This window comes from Ipomoea triloba, chromosome 4, assembly GCF_003576645.1.
Source record: "Ipomoea triloba cultivar NCNSP0323 chromosome 4, ASM357664v1".
Lineage (NCBI taxonomy): Eukaryota > Viridiplantae > Streptophyta > Magnoliopsida > Solanales > Convolvulaceae > Ipomoea > Ipomoea triloba.
Genome location: NC_044919.1, coordinates 19,725,452 through 19,747,537, shown reverse-complemented (window position 1 = coordinate 19,747,537; position 22,086 = coordinate 19,725,452). Strand labels below are relative to the sequence as shown.

Below are 22,086 nucleotides of genomic sequence, written 5' to 3'. Positions count from 1 at the left end.
ACTTCTATTTTTTTACAAAAGAAATTTTGTTTTTCTTTTTTCTTTTCCCTCATTTCTTCTGCACTCAAAATTTCATTTTTTTCTCATTGTTTTTCCTCTTTTCTTTTCCTTTCTCAATTTCTTTCTGTTGGTACTCATAAATTTGTTGCGGTGTCATTAGAGTAAGAGTGATTTTTCTGCCGTGGTGTCCAAAGGAGTATCTATTGTGGAAAACATAATGCAAGACTTTTCTATCATACTGCTATGGCCTCCCTAGTAGCAAATGTGCAGCTTGCATAGGAACAACATCACATAAGATCTCATCTTCATGCTTCCTCATCTTGATTGGAACAAATACTTGTTGATCCACTTTGATGTCTTCTTCCCTAACATTTAAAACACTTAATAGTACTAGGTTTTGTAATTTTTTCTTTACCTTTATCTCTTTGCTCTTGGGACTCTTTTGGCTTGCTAAACTCAACTTTGGCATCCACATTGTTTCTGTCCTGGTGCCGCCACGAAGAACTTGCGAACTCCTCCTCTTGAGTGTTCGTTCAATCTTGATGGCCAATTGGACCAAATCCTCATAATCCACATAGTGTTGCCTGTCAACATCGTCTTTGATTTCCCAATTCAGCCCTCTGTGGAAACGTGACATGGATTGCTCTAAGTTCTTGTTAATGTTAAGTTTTGTTATGAGCTTATCCATTTCTTGAGCGTACTCAGGTACACTGTATGATCCTTGTGCCAATCCCTCAAGCTACTGTTACAGCTCTCATTGATACCATGAAGGCACAAATCGCCTCCTCAACATAGCCTTAAATTGACGTCAAGATGCAATAGGATCTTCTCCTTTCCTCATTTTGTCAGCAGGAACATTTTCCACCAAATGGTAGCATAATCTGAAAACTCAAGAACAAGTCATTTCAATCTCTTTTGTTCAGAATACCTATGGCACTCAAACACTCTTTCCACCTTATTCACCCACTCTAAATAAGTTTCATGATCATTTTTCCCTTGAAATTTAGGAATAGACATCTTAATTTTTCCCATGTCATCATCACTACCCTTTATAACTCTATTTACTCCTCTATGTCTCCCTCTCTCCGGATTCCTAATAACTTCTTCCTCATTATCCCCATCACTAGCTCCCTCACTACCATTCTCCCTACCATTTTGCCCTCTATTTTGAGCCCCTCCACCATTTTGATTTCTATTAATTTCTCGCTCAACTATCTCAATTCTTTCTGCCAGCCCATCAAACGTTCTATTCACCCTTTCAAATTCCCCTCATCATAGCCCACATCATGAACCTCACATTGGGGCTTACTTGTTGGTCATCCAAGTCATTAGGTCCTTGCATATTTAATCTGCACAAAACTGTTAGCAAAATAAAGTAATTCAAGGACCTCACAGGACTCCCTCACTTGCACTCTTTTGAAAGGGGTGATCACTCAGTTTCTTACCACTTGTGTATATCACTCTCTATTAATCTCACTAAATTTCACACAAAATGACAAAGAAGGCTTCGTCCTTCAAGTTCTTGACGGGTTCCTCAAGTCTAACCAAAAGTACTCTAAATGGGACTAAAACACTACAATTTGGCTAACAGGTGAATGGCTAGGATAGTGTCAATTTAGGCTAGAATGTGTTGTTCGATTGTGGCTCAAAAGGAAAACAAATAAGGCACTACGTCCAAATAAGAATTGATGAATGATAGATGATAAATGTAAGAATAAACCAAGTGATGACAAAAATTCAAGACTTGTTGATAAACGAGTAAAAAGTAATTACAAAACTTCAATAACTGATCTCCAACACTTTTTTTTTTTTTGTATTCTTTGGTTTTGTTTTTTTTTTTTTGTTTTGTTTTGTTTTTATTTTATTTTATTTTCTTTGCAAAAGATCAATTCAATTCAACAGTAATCCAAGAAACAACAAGAGTCAACAAATTCAAGCAACACCAAGATTAGCATAAACTGGACAGGAAAGGCTAAAAACTAGACGAAACTTGGAGAATTTTCTAGGAACAGATGGTAACGAATTTTCAATCAAGTTTTTTCACATTTTGATTCTAGCGCTTTTTTGTGCGAGTTTAAATCAAAGATTGTTAGGGCTAACCTCGGGTTGTGTTGGTCTCAAGGGAGGTCAAATTGGAAGTATTGACAAGTCTTTAATCAATGGAATATGTAGCATTTTCCTCATTCGCCATTGTCACGAAAGAATCAAAGAATATTGAATAAATGAATGTTGCAGTAAAGAAATGCAAAGAATATTGTTCGAATTCAAATAGAAAAAGCTAGGAAAATGAATTGCTAGTGAGTCCTGATGCATCATAATGTGTCTATGGTTTAGGAAGATTGCATTGCGAAGATGGTTATTCTCGATAGGTTTAGCAAATACCATTCTCCTTTCGGTATACTAGGATCTCCCTAGGTCTGGAGTACGTTTTAGGTAACCAAAGAGCTAAGGGGCATTGTAACAAACACATAGCCTACACCATCTCTCCTACACACACCTTTCGGTCTAGAAATAAGTAATTATTGTTGTTTGGAGCTACATCAACACTTGCAATTTCTTGCCTAATCTTGATGCCTCAGAACATTCTATGAAATGGCCACCCTCAAAGAAGCATACAAACCACTAACAAATGACAAGAATAATTCATCCAATCAATGCAATTCAATCTCCAAATGAGAATTAAAGAACAACACTAGCATTATGTCTCACTTCACAATTCAAATCCTATAAAAGAAATTACCTACTCATGCTTTGGAATTGAAATAAGATTAACCTACTTTCACCAATTAAGAAAAACATTTGAAAGTAAATTGAAAAGCAAATCAAACTAGAGATTAGGAATTACCTAAGAATTTACAATCAAAATCCAAAACAATTGACTTCAATGTTGATCTTCCACTTACAAGTTTGATCTAAGAGTAAAGTGTGTTATTTTACAATTTCTCTTTCTACAATCTGAAATGTTTCCTAAAAATCAGCTAACCTCTAAAAATATAAATCTAGGCTTTTAAATAGCTTCCCTCCTAATGCACTCTTCAAAACTCATGCCCAGGAACTTCCCACGAATGAGTCCACGAGCGTGGATCGCTCGTGGACTTTTCACCTAAATCCCCATGCTTGCTTCCCACGTTGTGGACTGGTGGCGTGGAAGTTACTAGAATTGTTCCATGAGCCAATCCACGAGCATGGATGTAACACCCCCATTTTCCAGACCAAAATATTTTATTAAAACAGGATTTATTTAATTAAAAATCACCTTTAATTGCGGAAGCCCAAAAGCAAAACGATTGAAAATAGGGATGCTACCGCCACGTTTAGATAAATCTTATATCTAAACGCACAGGCTAAAAACAACTACTAGAAATAACCCATAATTTATACTAGTACAACGAACAAAATACATTTCTTTGAAATACAACCTCTGGATTATCTAATAAAATAAAAATCCAAATACTAATCTAGAAGGTGTAAATCGCTCTCATGCTCCAAATCATGCAATCATCACCTGCAAAATTAACTAAGGGGGAAACAAAGTCAGCACGACGGCTGGTAAGACTTACTCCACCCCGTAAAACGTTTTGCACATAGCACATAACAAATAGGAGCATGTAATTAACACATTCAATAACCCCTTAAGCATTTTTATTCTCATCATTATCAATAAATTTCAACCAATTAAAATGTAACTCGATTAAATCACACGTTAAAGTATATACAAATATACCAACAAAATTCCTAGGAGATCAAGGCATTGCCTATCCATAATCCACATTCATTCAACCACTCTTTTCTCAATATTCTCCATATAACCTATATCTCAACATTTTCATATAATCAATTCCTCAAGACATTTCATAATACCATCATCAGTACTCAAATTTCTTTAAATCATAATATATTTACCAAAGAGATATTTTAAATCCTCAAGTAACCACCAACAATTTCCAAATCAAAAGAATCACTTCCAAGTTCTTAAAACAATAACCAAAGAGAGAATTCCAATCTCTCCAAATTAGATTCCAAATAGAGAGTATCCTGAACTCTCACAATAACCACCAAAGGTAAATTTTCCAAATAATTAGTCACACTTTTCATATGTCCAATAGTAGTTATTGTATACAGTGTCAAGGAGGAATGGATCCAAATGGAAAGTTTCAACTTCCAAACCAATACCGAACCAACCGGACGAATCCACGAACCGGTGGCCAAAACCAAATCCAAACCAACCGGACGAATCCATGAACCGGTGGCCAAAACCAAATAGAGAGAACTCAACTCTCTCAATAATAATAATAGTAACAAAAAATGAGAGTTCAAAAACTCCAAGTTTCACCATCCTCTCGAGACAAAATATATAAATAACATAACCTTCGAATTTCATATCTTACATCAAAATTTTATACTCAAGTAATAACTTTACACCTATATCTATAATAACCTTTGTACTGATTATCATATCTTAATCAAAATATAAGTAATCCAGCAATACTAATCATCCAACCAATACTAATACCCCAATACAATATACCAACATTTCACACCTAATTATTGCACTCTGTACGTAATACACAAATTACTCGCATATACATATGCAAATGCTGGATACATTGTCCAAATTAATGCAAATATAATTCACATAATTATTATATACACAATTCACGTATGTGGGACATGAATTTTTTTTTTTAAAAAAAAAATACATATATGCCAAATCAATATACACAACATACGTAAATCCACATGATTCATACTAACATATTATAATTACACAAATTACACAATAACTAAAAATCACATAATATTTCACATAATTAATTTCAATAATAAAATTAGCACATTAACACTTAGTAAAATGATTTTACTTTGGGGTAAATAAATTTTAAGTAGACATAAATCTTATCTGGAAAGTCTAAAATTAACCACTTAAATTTGATGATCCTTGACCTCTAATTCTTCAATTGATGATGAACAAGGAGAAGGCTAGGGTTTTATTTATTTGAGAGAGAAAGAATCAAGAGAGAATATGGGAGAGGAGGAGTATATGATGGACCTAGGGTTTAACTCATAGAGAATATTTATAGAGGGGAAATATAATTAGGGTAGAATATATATAATTGTGTACCTACATGATTAGGAATATATTATAATAATAATACTAATAAGCCATACTCGGAGCCCAAGGATTTCTAATATAATAATAATAAGTCAAACTTGGAGCCCAAGGATTTCTAATATAATAATAATAAGTCAAACTTGGAGCCCAAGGATTTCTAAACTAGGAATAATCTTGAGGAGAGTAATAAAATAATTTTAATATAATTGGAGTCAAACAATATGATAGAATAATTTAAAATGGACCAATTTAAGGATACAACACTTAGTATAATAATTTTAAGGTGCTCAAAAATCAATGGTGTTACAATGGATCTGGGTGTGGACTCCTCACACCATGTTTCATCCGTGTAGTTGCTTCATTGTAAAGTTCATATGCTTCCTCATTGAGTTCAATTCTATGAAAACCATCTAAAGTGCACTAAATGATAAAGCTTTGCAAGAGCTAGCACATTAAAGCACGTATCACCATAAATTAACCACAAAAGGATATAAAATAACACAATTTCACCCCCTTATTAGACCCTTAAACTAGGTATCTTTGCCACCTATCACATTTCAAGTTAAACAAGGGTACGAAATACAGAAAAACATTTAGATAAATAAGACACACGAAACTATTTGTTCAGATTTTCAAAGTAGACTGTGTAAAACTGTGAATTTCTGGCAGATTTTGTTCTTTTCAACTTAAAATAATGTTTGAGATGAATTGTAAACTCTTGGAGCGCAAGAGCAAATCGTGCTCTAATACCAAATTTGATGTGAATCGTTGTCTAAGCTTGTCGTGTTTGAGTTTCGCAGCAGCAAGCCGAGCTCCTCACGCCGTTCTTAGAAGATTGGTTGTTTGGATGTTTGGGGATGGTCTATGAGGGTTTATGGGGTTTTTTTTTTGTTGATTTTATTGTAACACCCCATTTCCCAAAAACTAAAATGTTTGATAAAAAGGAATTTATTTAATTAAAAATCATGTTCAGTTGACAAAACCAAGATAAAAGGGATGCTACCGCCACGTTTAGATACCACTTATATCTAAACGCACAGGCTAAAACAAACTACTATAAATACATCCCCAATTCTAAAGCATGAAATTAAATGGAATACTATCAACCCAAAATAAGCTTTAGAATTCTTTAACAAATAAAAGAAAATAAGGTACATCTAATCTAGTAAAATGAGTCGATCTCATGCTCAACGCTCCAAATTGTCAAGCAATTGTTACCTGCAAAAATAACTAAGGGGGAAACAAAGTCAGCATTGAACAACGGGTAATACTTACTCCACCCCGTAAAATATTTGCACATAGCACATAACACATAAGTCACATAATTCCACATTAACCCCTTAAACATTTTTATTGTCATCAATATCAATAATTTTCAACCAATTAAAATGTAACTTGAGAAAATCACACATTAAAGTATATAGAAAAATATCCACAAAATTTCTAGGAGATCAAGGCATTGCCTATCCGTAATCAAAATCATACAACCACTCTCTCATCAAGATTCACAATATAATATGTATCTCAATATTTTATGTAATCATTTCCTCAAGACATTTCATAATGCCGCCAGTAACAATCACCAAAGGGATTTAGAATCCTTAAATAATCACCAAAAAATAATCACTAAATATAATTTCCAATTCATATAATAATAACCAAAGAGAGTTTCCAAACTCTCAAAGTAAACACCAAAGAGTGAATTCCAATCTCTCTAAATAACCACCAATTGAGAGTAACCACAACTCTCACAAAGTCACAATAACCACCAAAGGTTAGTTTTTCAAATAATTAGTTAAACTTTTCATATGTCCAATAATAGTCATTATATACAGTGTCAAGGAGGAATAGATCCAAATGGAAAGTTTCAAGCTTCCAAACCAATACCAAACCAACCGGACGAATCTATGAACCGGTGGCCAAAACCAAATCCAAACCAACCGGACGAGTCCACGAACCGGTGGCCAAAACCAAATAGAGAGAACTCAGCTCTCACAATAATAATTATAACAAAAAAAGAAGAGTTCAAAACCTCCAAGTATTACCATCCTCCGTGACAAAATATATATATAACCAAATCCTTCAAATTTCTCATCTTACAACTCAAAAATCACCTATTCAATTTCATATCTTAGATCTATGAAACCTTCATATTCTTAATATCCATATACCAATATTCTCCCTTTCATAAATCATATACTAATAATTTCCATCTTTTCACCATTCAAAACTTAATTCCATCTAATTCACAACACGTAGAAATAATATGCATAAACATCCAAAACATGTCACACATTTCATAATAATCTATATAATTCCACAAATCGCATAAGTCCATAATAATCAATTTAAATATTACAAACCATTCAATAAATCACATAATCATTCAAAAATCATATTAAAATAAATATTGCGCTTAATCACGTAGTAAAATGATTTTAATTTGGGGTAATAAATTTTGGATCGACATAAATCTTACCTAGAAGCCAACAATCCATCATCTACCAAAATATGCTCACAATTAGTTTTGAACTTGCAACCTTTAAAGAATTAGGACACACTCAAACCATTGAGCTACTAGCATCTTTGATAAAAAAATTTGTAAATTAATCAAAATCTTTATTTACACTAATAATACCATTATTACTATTACTATTACTATTACTATTACTATTACTATTACTATTACTATTACTATTATCATCATCATAAGCCACTCATAAGCTGTGAACAAACCGTGCATAAATCAACAGAATCCACAGCCCTGTCCCTAAGCTAGGACAACACTTTCGTACACGCCACGGCCTCCGCCATGAAATGAGAGAAACAATCGATTAGAGGCCCTCCACAAGCAGCGACGAAGCCACCATTCGGCGACACTAACACCGCCCCGAACGAAGTTTGAGAGTGTTGGCGAAAAAAGATGCGTCGAAGAAGCACCTGAGACGTACTGCTGTCGTATGCGCATGCAAGTCCACGCCAGTCGCCACAACTGACTGCCCAAGATGCTGGTGTCCAAGATTTGCTGCCCTCCAAGCATGCAAAGAGTGTGTCGTAGATTCCACAAGTCTTTTTGGCGGCGGTAGGAAGCCCTCCCACACAGCATTGTTGCGTGCACGCCATAAATGATAAAGCAAAGCTACTGCCAAGAAAAGATTATCTTCAGACAAAGAACATAACATACTTGTGGTCCATAAAATAAATGTGTTGCCTACAATGCTAGAGATAGGCAAATGTGATTCATGCCAAACACGTTGAGAAATGTCACACAAAACGAGTGCATGCATAGTATCCTCATGAACTAGGCCACACATTGAGCATGCAGGATCCACCTCTACCCTCTTTAAAAGCAAGTTTGTAGTTAAAGGGAGAATATCATTAAGGGCTCTCCATAGGAAGGTCTTCCATTTAGAGGGGGACTTTAATCTTCCACAAAGAAACCCATCGATCAAAATTGTTTGGGGGACTAACATAGTCCCCTATAATTCTTCTATAACCACTCCTGACCGAGTAACAACCTTTAGGATCAACGTCCCAATACCATGAGTCCTCATAGCCCGAGGAAATAAGGACCCTCAAAATACGATTCACATCAGCTAGGATAAAAATATCTGGCAAAATAGAGTGATCCCACGAATTAGTCCCTTCATCAATTAAACCAGAGACAAGAGAGCCTCTCAACTGAGCTGGCATGGGCGAAAAGACCATTGGGCCTGAATCATCTGGAAGCCAAGGATGACCCCAAATCAAAGTTGATTTCCCATCACCTATCCTCCGCCTTACAGTTACACCACCACATACAAGCTCATGAGCAGCCATAATACTTCTCCTACAATAGCTGGGGCAACTGTAACACCCCCAATTTCTAATACAAGATTAAACATAAATAAACAATTCTTTCATACTAACCATATTGAAAATAAATGCGGAAGCAAATTTAAACTCTAAACCAATGGGGTGTCACGCCACGCTCGGGCCAAATCACTAAACCCGAACACACAGGCTACAAAGCTTTCTAACTACAATCCATATTACAACAATTCACTAACCGGATTACAAATCAACTATAATACAAAAATCCAGATTCTAAACTAAACCATTTAAACCAAGAGACAACTCCAAATGCCACTAGCTCTATGTCGCGCTCTTAAAATGAGTCACTTATATCAATTCCTGAAAGGAACAAGGTTTGGAAAAATGCAAACATATGATTAGCATAAAATGCTAAGTAAGCTCTACCTCCGCCCCGTAAAATAATACATTTATAGTTTTGTAACACCCCGGACCTACCTTCCCGTACATCCGAGGCATTACCGCCACACCTAGAGAGAGAGTTCTATCATTCCGCGATAAACCTCACTCTAAGTGCACAGGCTAAGGGAATTCTTCTAACCACAACCATCACCCAACAAATACTTAAGCACTTTTATACATATCAACTAGTAAAGCTTCATTGAGCAAAATATATATTCTTGCAACGATACATACATAAGATTGCCCCTCGGGCTAAAATACAAACAAGGTTCAACCTAGACGCAACTAGTCATGCCTAGCCATCACTAAGGCTACAAAAAATATATGTACACCAAAAAATTTCCCAAAGACTCCCAAGGATCCGACGTCTAGTCGAGCATGCGGTACACGGGGCCGGTGAACTCTCCCCAGACCAGGTGCCACTCCCCCTCATACCAGGTAATGTGGTCCAAAAACCAAGAAGTGGTTATGAACATCGACCACTCCTCCCAAACATCCCGAAGACTAGGGTCCCAAGGGTAGGGGTAGTGCACAATGAACTCCAGGGGATCGCTACCATCTAACGGCTCTATGGGGTAAAAGCCATAAGCAGCCTGGACCTCGTCCATAACCGGGCAAGAGACAAAAGGGGCCGAAGGAGCCATAGGAGTATCTGGGTTGGTGGGAGCCTCGGGAGCATAACCAGGTGCGTATGGGTCTTCTCCCTCCATCATCTGTATGTACTTGTCATAATCCATGCCTCCACAAACATACTCCGGTGAACTTTCGGAGTTCACCGGGCTACAGGAACTGACACTAGACTGCATCTGTTAGGAACACAGTGAAGTGTAGTTAGCACGACGGCTAAGTAAGGATATCCATGGGTCATTCAAAACTAAATAAAGGTTTGTAAAAGTTGTGACATAGAAAACCCTATACCTTACTCATCTGCAAAGATTCTACCTACAACAGTTATAAATAGCAACTTGCATACATTATGAGCAAAATTCAATAACGTGTCATATCATTTCCCCTCTTGACAAGGTCATTTGGTAATCATTTTCATACCCAATAATATATCGTTAAACAATTAAGCATACTAGTAAGTAATAGAAAACATAAATCACACATCTTGCTTGTAATCACTTTAGTAGAAAAACATTTCCCTCATAATGAGATTCTCATCACTTTTCACTTTTCAAAGAGAGAGATCACCCACAACCTTTGGGTACTTAAATACTTGTCACATCTCTCTTCCCCGTAGCTACGGCGTAACTACATTCACATTTCAAAATTCCACTTAGTCCTAGATAGAAAGTGTGAGGCCTTTGGAGTCCTTTCTCCACTTTTGACCACTTGGATCGTTGAACTCGGGTTCAGTGGTCATCGCCTGGTCTAATACTGATCCCCTGGACTTATAGGAGCGTTGGAATGATTCCTAGCTAGCCTCACTAGGTTCATAAGAACGACACCTACCCGAACATAGAGTGACTATACTTAAGTGTGCACACCCCCGTAGGAGTACCCTTTTCCTTCCGGGTGATATAGTACTCGGCGAATAGACTTCGCCCACAGTATGATTGATCATACACATAATTACCATGCGGAATAGGCACTTTAAGCTCATCTTTATTCCGTGGTTAACAAGATCCTTCACCACTTTTACTAGAACTAAGGTTTGAAAACATTTTTCTACTCTTTCCCTTTTCTTGCATTGAAAATATTTTGGACACACTTGGGTCAATTCCAATACTCGGAAATTAATTCTCCTTTTAACCCAATTCAAAATTCTCCTTTTCTTTTGCAAAACACTTCGATAATTCACTAACAACCTTTCACAAAAATAATTCAAGTGTAACTACTCTACACTTTGAACTCCACATCTTTCACATAAGTCTCATATTTGACACATACATCTCAATGCATATAACATATACACTTCCCAACCTTAACATAGGCATAACACGTAAAATATATTTATTCTTTACAAGCACATACTTCTACTTCTTATACTATTTATAAGTTCACACATATGTAACACTTCCTACATAACACATATGCCTAGCTACATAGTATTATTCTTCTCACTAACCACATATATAATCATGGGTTATACATACCATATACTATACACAAAATGTGACATTTTACCATGTATATATTCATAATACAACATTTTAATTAATACATACATACCCATATATGTACACCTACATATGTTTTAAATACACACACCTCACACGTATATATATATATATATATATATATATATATATATATATATATATATATATATATATATATATATATATATATATAATACGCATATATATATATATATATATATATATATATATATATATATATATACTATACTACACGTACATACACTTAACTATGTACACAATACATATTAATATATATATATTACACCACACGTACATATACACAAGTATGTACACAATACATATTAATATATATATATTACACTACACGTACATACACACAAATATGTACATACTTAGTATAATATACCTAGTATGCTTAACTTAATTATTTAGGCATATTAACAACTACCTCATACCAACACAACATTTTGTACATATGCCTTATGAAAAATACAATTACATATATATACATTCATCATGTACACAAAAATTCTACCTAGAACTCATCATATTTCAACCAAGCTATCAATTATCTAGTTTCAAACAACCTCAACCAATTAAAGGGATTCCTTACCTCAACCGGGTTTCTAATTCCGTAAAAGATCCTTGTAGTTGATTTTCCCCAATTTCACCTTAAAACCCTAGAATTCCATCAACAACATAACACATGATTTTAAGAAATCTTAACTTAGATTCATGTTCTAGGATGAAAAATAAAGCTATCTACCGAATAAAATTGGAGTTTTACCGAATATTTTGGAGACTTGTGTAGAAATCTTGGCTATGGAGTGTTGAAGCTTTGAAGAAGAAGATGAAAATCCCACCTTACTCTCCCTCTCTCTATTTCGGCCAAGTGAAGGGAAAAGGGGAAAAAATGCTTATATTTACCCACTTAGTTGACTAGTCTCCTCCCAACACATGGTAAATAATGGTGACAAGTGTCACCTCTTTATGGTTTGATCTTAAAAATATCTTAACTTAGACTGATTGGGATTAAATCAGATGAATTCTCGGTAGAAACTAATTTAATTCAAATAATTTTCGAACCCAAAAATTTATTCCAGTCTAAAACTCAAAATTGGGCTAGGTTCGATACACCGCGAAATTTCGCGATGTACGATCACAAATAAATTTTTGCTGCTATGGGCTAATCTAATTAAATAGGAAATTCCAGAATAATAGTATGGTGTCTAAAAATCCATTTCCTAGGACAAACGGGTCTGAATACTAGTTCCTAAAATTTTTACGGTTCGTGACCGGGACGTACGATCGCAGCTTATTACTAATTGTCCTTACTTATAATAATTCTTTTGAGGCATCGGGAGATCATCTCATGAATGTTATAGCCTAAAGAAATATTTTTCGAACATTAATCTTACTGGAATAGGTGAGGGGTTACAAGTTTGAACAATGGATATACTTTATAAATAGATTTGATACTTAAAAAGAGTGTTTCCAAAAGGATTTTCCATCATAGGTAGTAATTCTCAAAAGATTTAACTCACACCAAAGATAAGCAAGATATAACTTTCTCAAGTATACTATTAAATATGTTTGAGCCATATAGTAATTTTATAAACCATCACCACTCACTCTCAAATTATCATGAATAAGGAGGAATACAATTTCATATTTGTCCATAAACACTTTCAGAATAAAATAAAATATAGATATGGAGGAACCAATAAATCATATGCATAGCTCATCATATAATCACTTCGAGATACAGATTTTCTCAAGTCATTCTCAAATATCAATATAGTAAAACAATACATAAGTGGAGGTATCCCAATCATCTCAAATCATAATCGAAGAGTCATATTAAGGATGCAGTTAAGAAAATGTATGACATTCAGACAAAGAAAGTCAACACTTTGATCCGGCCTGATGGTACCAAGAAGGCATACGTTTGGTTGACTCCAGACTTTGATGCATTGGATGTTGCAAACAAGATCGGAATCATCTAAACACAATGTTGTTCTTTTGCCCAAGGCTAATGCTAGATTGAAAATTTTGTTACACCTTTGTTTGTGTTAGTATTTTTACAGTTGTGGTAGTATTTCAGTGGTGTTTAATAAGCTTTTATGTCAACTTCTACTATGTTACTTTGGAGATTATGAACTTCCATCAATACATTCTATTTTCTCTCCAAAAAAAAAAGTCATATTACAAGTGTCGAGGTAACAATGGGCCTAGCAAGGCAGGAACTCCACCGCAACGAAGCCCTAGTGAACGGTGCTTCCCCCACAACCGCCACCACCGCCTACCAGCGGAACCTCACTTCTCACAATATCAATCACTCTCAATATCAATGGAAACAGAACTAGAATCTTAAATGTGCACACCCCTAATTGGGATTCCAAGCCCAACGGCTAGTTACTAGTCCTAGCAACCCAGGATTTTTCTACCAGGTTACTCCTCAAATACTAACCCATAGCCCACATTGCAATTCACATCATAATCCACACAGAAAGAGATAAACCTCCAAAAATAAGTATATTTATATATAGTTCCTCCAAGATGGTAATAATCTTTCAAAATAAGATTTCATAGGTATTTCCACTGCCCACACGCTATTCAAATATAGCTTTCGATTCAACACAAGGTTCAAGTAATATATATGTATTTTTCAAAATAAGGTTTATATCAAAATAGTATTTATCCTCGAATATAAATATATATGTTTTATATTTATATTCAAAATCATGTTTACCCTCCAAGAAAAGTAAATATAAATTTATACCCTCTAAAATAAATATAGCTTCACTCAATTCCATATACTTAAGTTTTCAAACCACAATTTCTCAAAGTAGGAGTTTCACCGAACTCTATAGCAATATAAATACATATCAAAAAATTATAGATTTTTACAATACTCAAAAGAATCTCAATTATAATAGATTTGAAAATCACGATTCAACACCAAAAATAACCATAATTTGCTATTTATCATACTTTAAACCAAATAGCATTCTTAAAATAATTTAGGGACACAAATAAGATAAATAGCACATTTGATAGGGCAAAGTAGTTTTGACGGACATAGAAACTTACCTCGAAGCTAAATCTCTCAAAAGCAACCACCCAATCCCAGGCTTATATCCTAAGCAAGCCACTTTAACGGGAACCTGAGAATCAATACAACCTTTAGTCATTAACTATTAAAATTAATATTAATAGCTATACTAATCCACTTCATCATATTCTCACAACCATTATCTTAACCCATCAATGCTCCATTAGTCCAATCCTCTTCGTCTTCTATTAACAAGAATTCTAACACCATTCTCCACATCAACGATAATCCTCGTACCTCTAATAATACCCCATAACTATCCAAAAATCATTACTAACTTTAATAACTTTTATTTAAATCATTAGTTCTATCCATAGTCCATAACCTTCATCATTAGACCAACAACCATTATTAATCCATAATTAAAACTTAGTCATCATCAAACCATTACTAGTCATCATTATAAAATTATCACATCCTAATTATTAACCTCATCATTATCATAATCAAACTTCATTAATTCATAATCCTTAATTAATTAAGACTCATAATAATTATCACTTCACCATACCTATCATCTAACTATCAATACTCTTCACCCATTATCACTGGGCTAATTAGGCTTAAGAAATAAAATCATCTGGGTTTAGATTTAGTTTGGGTTCAAACATTGGTTCAAAACAATAATATGAGGATCACAGGTTCGTCTCAGATAAACTTTTAGGCCAAAATTTTAATAAATAAATTTATCACTTAAATAGGGATTTAAAACCATAAATAAATATATAAATATCTCGTACCAAATCATTTAAAAATAAAGAGTTTAAAATATTTATTCATACTAACGAAAGTTTTCCATAGGAAATTAAATTACATATAAAATTTTATCTTAAAAGCTTATTGAAATAGGAGTTTATTTTAAATGATTTTGGATACTAAAATTATAAGGTATAAAATAATTTATTTGAACTTTGAAACAATAATAATTTGTTTATGAAAGTTTTTGGGTTAAAATACTTGGAATATAAAAAATGAATTTTATTCTCAATAATAATTTATTATTTAAATTATCGGGGTGTTACAGCAACTCCCCACAGAAGCATCAAGAAACGAGGACTTGGGAAAGTACCTGGCTTTGTACACTCTAGTCACAAGGGAATTAGGCATTATTAAGAACCGCCAGGCCTGTTTGCCCAACATTGCAGGTTGAATGCACGTAGGTCCTTGAAACCTAGCCCACAAACTTTTTAGGCACACACAAACGATCACATGCCTTCCAATGGATCCCTCTCTCAGATCCAGTACCCCGCCAGTATTTATTCATGGTTCTCTCAATCGACAGACAAACAGACCGAGGGAGCAAAAAAACACCCATTGGGAAAGTGGGCATTGCTTGGGCCACACTCTTCAACAAGATTTCCTTGCCAGCCTGCGTTAACAATCTCTTATTCCATGAATAGATCCACTGCTTGATCTTATCCTCAATGTATGAAAAGGCAACCCTCTTATTTCTACCGACGAAAGCTGGCAGCCCTAGATATTTCCCAATGTTAGGCGCCTGGACAACACCCAACTCCTGAGCCACCATATGCCTGTCATCCTCGGAAGTGTTCCTGTTGAAACAAACACTAGACTTGTGATAATTCACGGCCTGCCCAGACATACCCAATGTTTTACCACCCCTGTCTCTTGGGCATTAGCGTTAAAGAACAGGAGGCTATCATCCACGAAAAACAGGCGTGAAATTTGTGGAGCACCCCATGTTACCCTGCAACCATGTATGGAGCCTTCATCCGAGCCTTCTGGAGTAACAATGATAGACTCTCCGCACAGATAATGAACAGATATGAGAGGGTCACCCTGCCACTGTGACATTGCAACTTTTTCATGCTGAGATAGGTATAAACTTAACATAAAAGCTAGCAATCTCAGGACTAACATCATAACAAAGCGGAAGCATTAAAAACTTAATGGGTCTCGTGCCACATCTAGAAAATCCAACTCTAGATGCACAAGCTAAAATCCATAAAACTAATCCAAAAGTAAAGACAACTGTAATAGTCAATACAGAATCCATAACTAAGGCACACAGGCCCAAATGTCTAAAACAACCACTAGTCTAAGCATAGCACATAGGAGATTTATCTCTATCGCGCTCTCGGCTCAGACTACTCCATACCTGGAAAACAATTTAGGAAAACATTAGCAAAAGAATGCTAATCAATCAACCACTCACACTCGTGAGAAAATACATAGTATAATATGATTTGTAAATAGGTCTACACACACGTATAGAATATACGCACCAACGAACTGTTCTTTATTTAAATCAGAAGACTCAACAATAACAAGCTGAATAAATCACAAACCAAAGACTCTTCAGAATGAAACCAATATCCAACACGAATGCATAAGATAACAACTCTATAACGAGATACCAGCTGAATCACAAGTTCAATCGAATAACCACAAAGAAACTAATCAAACCACAATACAAAGGATAAGAACCAAACCACAACCTCCAAACCACAATGCCATCCCTCATACCACAACCTCCAAACCACAATGCCATCCCTCATACCACAACCTCCAAACCACAATACCATCCCTCATACCAACCACCAACCCAAAGTTAGGACACAGAGGCATAAAGCCCAACCATAGAGGCATATGATGCCCTTTACCACAGAGGCGCAAAGCCCGACCATAGAGGCGCAAAGCCCACAATTAGTTCCACAGAGGCGCAAAGCCCACAGTTAGTATTACCACAGAGGCGCAAAGCCCACAGTTAGTATTACCACAGAGGCGCAAAGCCCACAATTAGTATTACCATAGAGGCACAAAGCCCACAATTAGTATTACCACAAAGGCGCAAAACCCACAGTTAGTTCTCCCTCAAGAAGCCAAGAGATACTCAAAAGACTCAAAGTCTCCACATACCAACGCAGATTCACTCCCCAAAGAATTACTTCACCAATAAATCTCAACTCAGGAAACGAACACAGAATATGCTCAGACAATAGCCAAGGAATAACACAACAATACTAACTCCACGAATCAAGATAATGAACCAAAAGACATGAATAAATACTCAATAACCAAGGTGAAATACTCAACAACATATTCAAGACATGTTCCAGAATTAGAGATGAATCAACAAGCCAACAGATCAACAAAACAGCTACTGGAAACAGAACTAAGAACAACTAGCGGAACACCCTGGCGGAACGCCCTGTACCACCACACTCCACCGCCTCCACCAACGGTGCCTTCCAGCGGAACACGCCGGTCCGCCGTCCTTCTCCGCATGAAGGGACGGGGCCGCCCAGCGGTGCACCACCTTCCGCCACACCCTTCCTCCGTTGTTCTTGCGGACCACTTAGCGGGACACATTATACCGCCTAACCTTATCGCAAGTGCAACTCCAAACCACTCCCAGGCCAGAATAGAATACACAATAGACTAATCCAGAATACGAAATATACTTAGATTACTCAGATTACACATCACAGAGGTCAAATAATACATGGAATCCATAACAATGAATACTCATACTCATCACAATGAAAGGATAATGAACACAAGTCCAATAATCCACAATATAGATTCACAGATCATCAAAACAAAGGCTAAAACCCCAAGAAATTCACAGGATTCCAAACACCAACTAATATTCATAGATTCATGAGTGAAAATAGGTTTAGTGTAACATGGAAGATTACCTCTTGAAGCTCTAATCAAACCAAGCAATCACCAACTCTAAGCTCAACCTCACAAGCCACCACCACCTTCTTGATCACCTTCTTCCCCAAGAGAAATCCCCAAAAGAGTATAATGAGAACTTACAAAAGACTATGAAATCATGATAATAAATGCAATCTACCTAAGGAGAAATATTTACCTAAGTGCTATGGTTCCTAAAAGAGCAACCTTTCTTGAAGTCTTGATAAGATGAAGGGTAGTGTATGCTTAGGGTTCTTTAGAGATGGAGAAGTAGGGAGAATTCTTTTGCAAGAGAAGAAAAGAGCTAGGGATTATTATTACAAGGCTTTTGTATGACCTTCGAAAAATCATTACATACATAATATATGTATCATATTAGGGTGTTAGGATAAAGAATGGGCTTATTAATTAAGAATGAGCTATCCAACTCAATTATTAATTTAATGAACATAGAACATGGTCTTCCAAAGATTGAGCCAATAAATATTTAATTTACTTATGAGGAATAAGAGGTCTAAATGAGAAAATCCCTTATAAAATTAAATCAAGGGAATTGGGCCCTTTGATTAAATAAATGAACTAGAATAAGAAATATATCTTTATTAGAGGAACGGAGCCCAATTAAATAAAATTAATTACACGGTAGAAACAATTACCGGTGTTCAAGGCTTGAATTAAATCCGGGGTATCACAGCCGCAAACCACGAGTTGGGACTACCTTATCACTACGAACCCCATTAACCATGAAGCTGTAAGAGACTATAGTGACACAGAGCATGATTAATTCAACCCACATTTATCAGCAAAACCCAATGCCAACAACATACTTCGCAGAAAAGCCCACTCCATTCGACCATAAGCTTTCGCCATGTCTAACTTTAGAACCCCCACCCTACTACACCACACTACTTCCTATTCAAAAAATGCCCTACCTCTGCCGCTACCAAGATATTATCAGTTATAAGTCTATTAGGAATGAAAGCACTCTAAGACTCGGAAATCAGGTCGCCCTGTAACATTTTCCATTATGGCACTATTTAGTGGTGCAAGTTTAATAGACCATTTATGATCATTATGTTATTGTGGTTTGAAACAGAAGTAACGGAAACCGTTACTTAGCCTATAATGATGGCATGTAGGCTATATATATGCATGGTCTTCCCACTGCTCCTGGTTAAGGTCATATACTACACCATCTAGTTTCCTAGGAGATAAGTGGTAGACAAAACATCTTAACCTAAATTTCAAGCAATGGAACAACTATGGCTGGAGATGCTCGATCCTATGGCTTCCGCTATCAGGTTAAATCATTACAGTATTATTATGATTGTATATTTTATTCTAACATTTGGTATTAGAGCATGTTTAATCTCTGCCTAGTTGTTTAAAATTACATGATAGGTACATATTTGTTTAGTATAATATGTAGTATATATTTTTATGCTTGCTTTGCGGTATGTATGCTGTTTGTATATCACTGTTCCAGTATCTATCCACATATATATCCAGTTTCATATATGTATATATATAATTGTTATTTTTTCGAGTAACAATTGTTTTTCGAAATATAAATGAATAATTTCGAAATAAAAAAAAAAAAAAAAAAAAAAAAAAAAAAAAAAAAAANAAAAAAAAAAAAAAAACCTGCTGTAATCTACTTTCGCTGGAGAGTTGCCGGATTTGTTCGCCGGAGATGGGAAAGTGGGTGTTGGAGACATTCACCGTTGGACGATTGGCGCTGGCGTTGTGACCAGAAAGACGGCGGCGGGCGGCGGCGAAACAGGATTCTTGGCAATGGCATCCTCACCGCTGCTCCTTTTCCGGTGATCGACGAGGCTGGATTCCCGGTCTACGCTCGCCGCTGCCTGTCTCTCTCTGTCTTTTGCTTGATTGGCGCTCAGTTTCCTGTTATTCGCATCGCGGTCGGCGGACGACGGTTGGTGTCGCGAACAGGGGCGAACGGCGGCTGTCTCAGGTCCGGTGGTTTCTAGGTGGCGACGACGCAATTTGAAGTCGCGGTCGGCGGAGCGTCGGTGGCAATCATCGTCTCTCTCTCTGGTTTTGGTCGTTTGCCGTTGGACTGTGGACGGAACCGCGTGCGGTGAATGGTGGCGGCGGCGGCTGAGGGATGCCGGTGCGTCAACGATGGCGGTGGCGCAAACGGCGGGCTCTGGCCGGCGACCTCTCTCCGCGTCTCTCTGTTTTTCCGGTAATACTCTCTCACTGGCTGCGGATGGATTATGTTGTGTAGCTAGGTTTTTGGTTTCGGGTCAATTGAATGATTAAGGAACTGATGTAATGGAATAATAAAGTTGGGCTAGGTTTGGCCCTTTTTCGGCCAGGCCTAGTTACTTTAAAAAAAATTTGTTATTATAATTGGGCTTATTTGGTTATTTAAGGCATATGGATTTGCTTTAAATAATTAGCTCACTTATAATAATAAATGGGCCTTCTCTGGTTCTTAGGCTTGCTTAAATATTTTCCATCATCATATTTGGGTTCTTTCAAGCTTAATTATTCAGTTTATTCCCGTAATTCATTATTAAATTATTATTCATCTTTAGACAAATGATAATTTGTTCTTTGAATTTTAATTTAATATTGCGGTATTGCGATATATAATAAATTGCTTGAAGTATTGCATTTTATTTTGAATATATAGGTTAATAATATATTAATATGCATAATCCTATCATGCTTTGCATATTTATAATTATTTTATAGTTATACTTATGCATTTAGAAAAGCATGTTTTAAAGGTGTATTTAGCATATTATTAACTTATAAATTCCTTTTGAGATATTATTCATTTTTGGATTCATTGTGACCCAATAAGGTAGCTAGTTTGGTTTCCCCTTCAATTTTTGACATACTTTTGTCTTCTTGGGGCTTCAAAACCTATTTGAACAAGCTATTTGGGACTTATCTGGGTCATTAAAGTATGATTTCCACAATTGAACGATAATATTAGTTGTAATTGAACAAGCTTTTTAGGACCAATTGTTATCATATTAGTATTTTGTTGGCAATGAAGGTTAAATTGCTATTTTTTGTGACTAATTGTTGTGATTTTGTTAATAAAATCAATAAAGTTTTAGTCAATAACCGCTTTTAATTATGCCTTTATATCAGTTAATAAAAGTTGAAAAAATATTAGTTTTTACATTTTTCAACATTAAAGTTTTTCGGATTTTAATTTTATTAAGTTTTAAAATTTTTCCGAAAAATGTTTTAAAGGCTTGCGGTTCTAGCAATTTGTTTTTTCCATTTCAAATCTCCTAATTATTACAATATTATGTGATGATTATGACTATTCATTGAATTTTTGTCATAATTTGATAATATTTTGATTATGGAGTGTGATTTTGTATCGCAATTTGGAAAAAGCTTGTGTGTTTATGACAATTGGATATTGTTTTTAGTCTTGCCATAATAATTTTGATTATGATTTTTAGAATCATATTTTCAAATTCCTTTGAATTTGCTTATCCAAAATTTAGAGTAATAATGATGATATTTTGTAACATTTAATAATAATAATAATTATTATTATTATTACTGAATGTTGTTCGGTTACGATTAAAGTAATTGATTATTCCGTTATTACTACTATGTAATAATTATTAGAATTATTATAGTAATAACGATTATCGATTTTTTAATCGATGGATCAATGATTTGCACCGTTACTATCATCATTAGTTTTGGATTTTGATAGTATGATTTGAATCATAATTTTGAAACAATCTGGTTTTTGATCCAAAATATATGTGTTAATAATGATAACATTTTGTAACATTTTATAGTTATTACTATCAAATATCAGGGGTTAC

At 35.3% G+C, this 22,086-nt stretch overlaps 1 long non-coding RNA gene across 3 annotated transcripts; it reads right to left on the bottom strand.

Moving 5' to 3' along the window:
• Positions 1 to 6,086: 6,086 nt before the first annotated feature.
• Positions 6,087 to 20,510, bottom strand: LOC116017563. Of its 3 annotated transcripts, none has more exons than XR_004097929.1 (5): positions 19,898 to 20,510; positions 18,253 to 18,330; positions 15,660 to 16,396; positions 14,569 to 14,642; positions 6,087 to 6,343 (listed from the first exon to the last, which is right to left on the bottom strand). It is a non-coding gene; the product is annotated as an uncharacterized LOC116017563 (long non-coding RNA). The 3 variants fall into 3 exon arrangements; XR_004097930.1 differs by lacking the exon at positions 6,087 to 6,343 and adding an exon at positions 6,360 to 8,255; XR_004097931.1 differs by lacking the exons at positions 6,087 to 6,343; positions 14,569 to 14,642; positions 15,660 to 16,396 and adding an exon at positions 16,459 to 16,709 and having other exon boundaries at positions 19,898 to 20,496.
• Between the last annotated feature and the right edge of the window lie 1,576 nt (positions 20,511 to 22,086).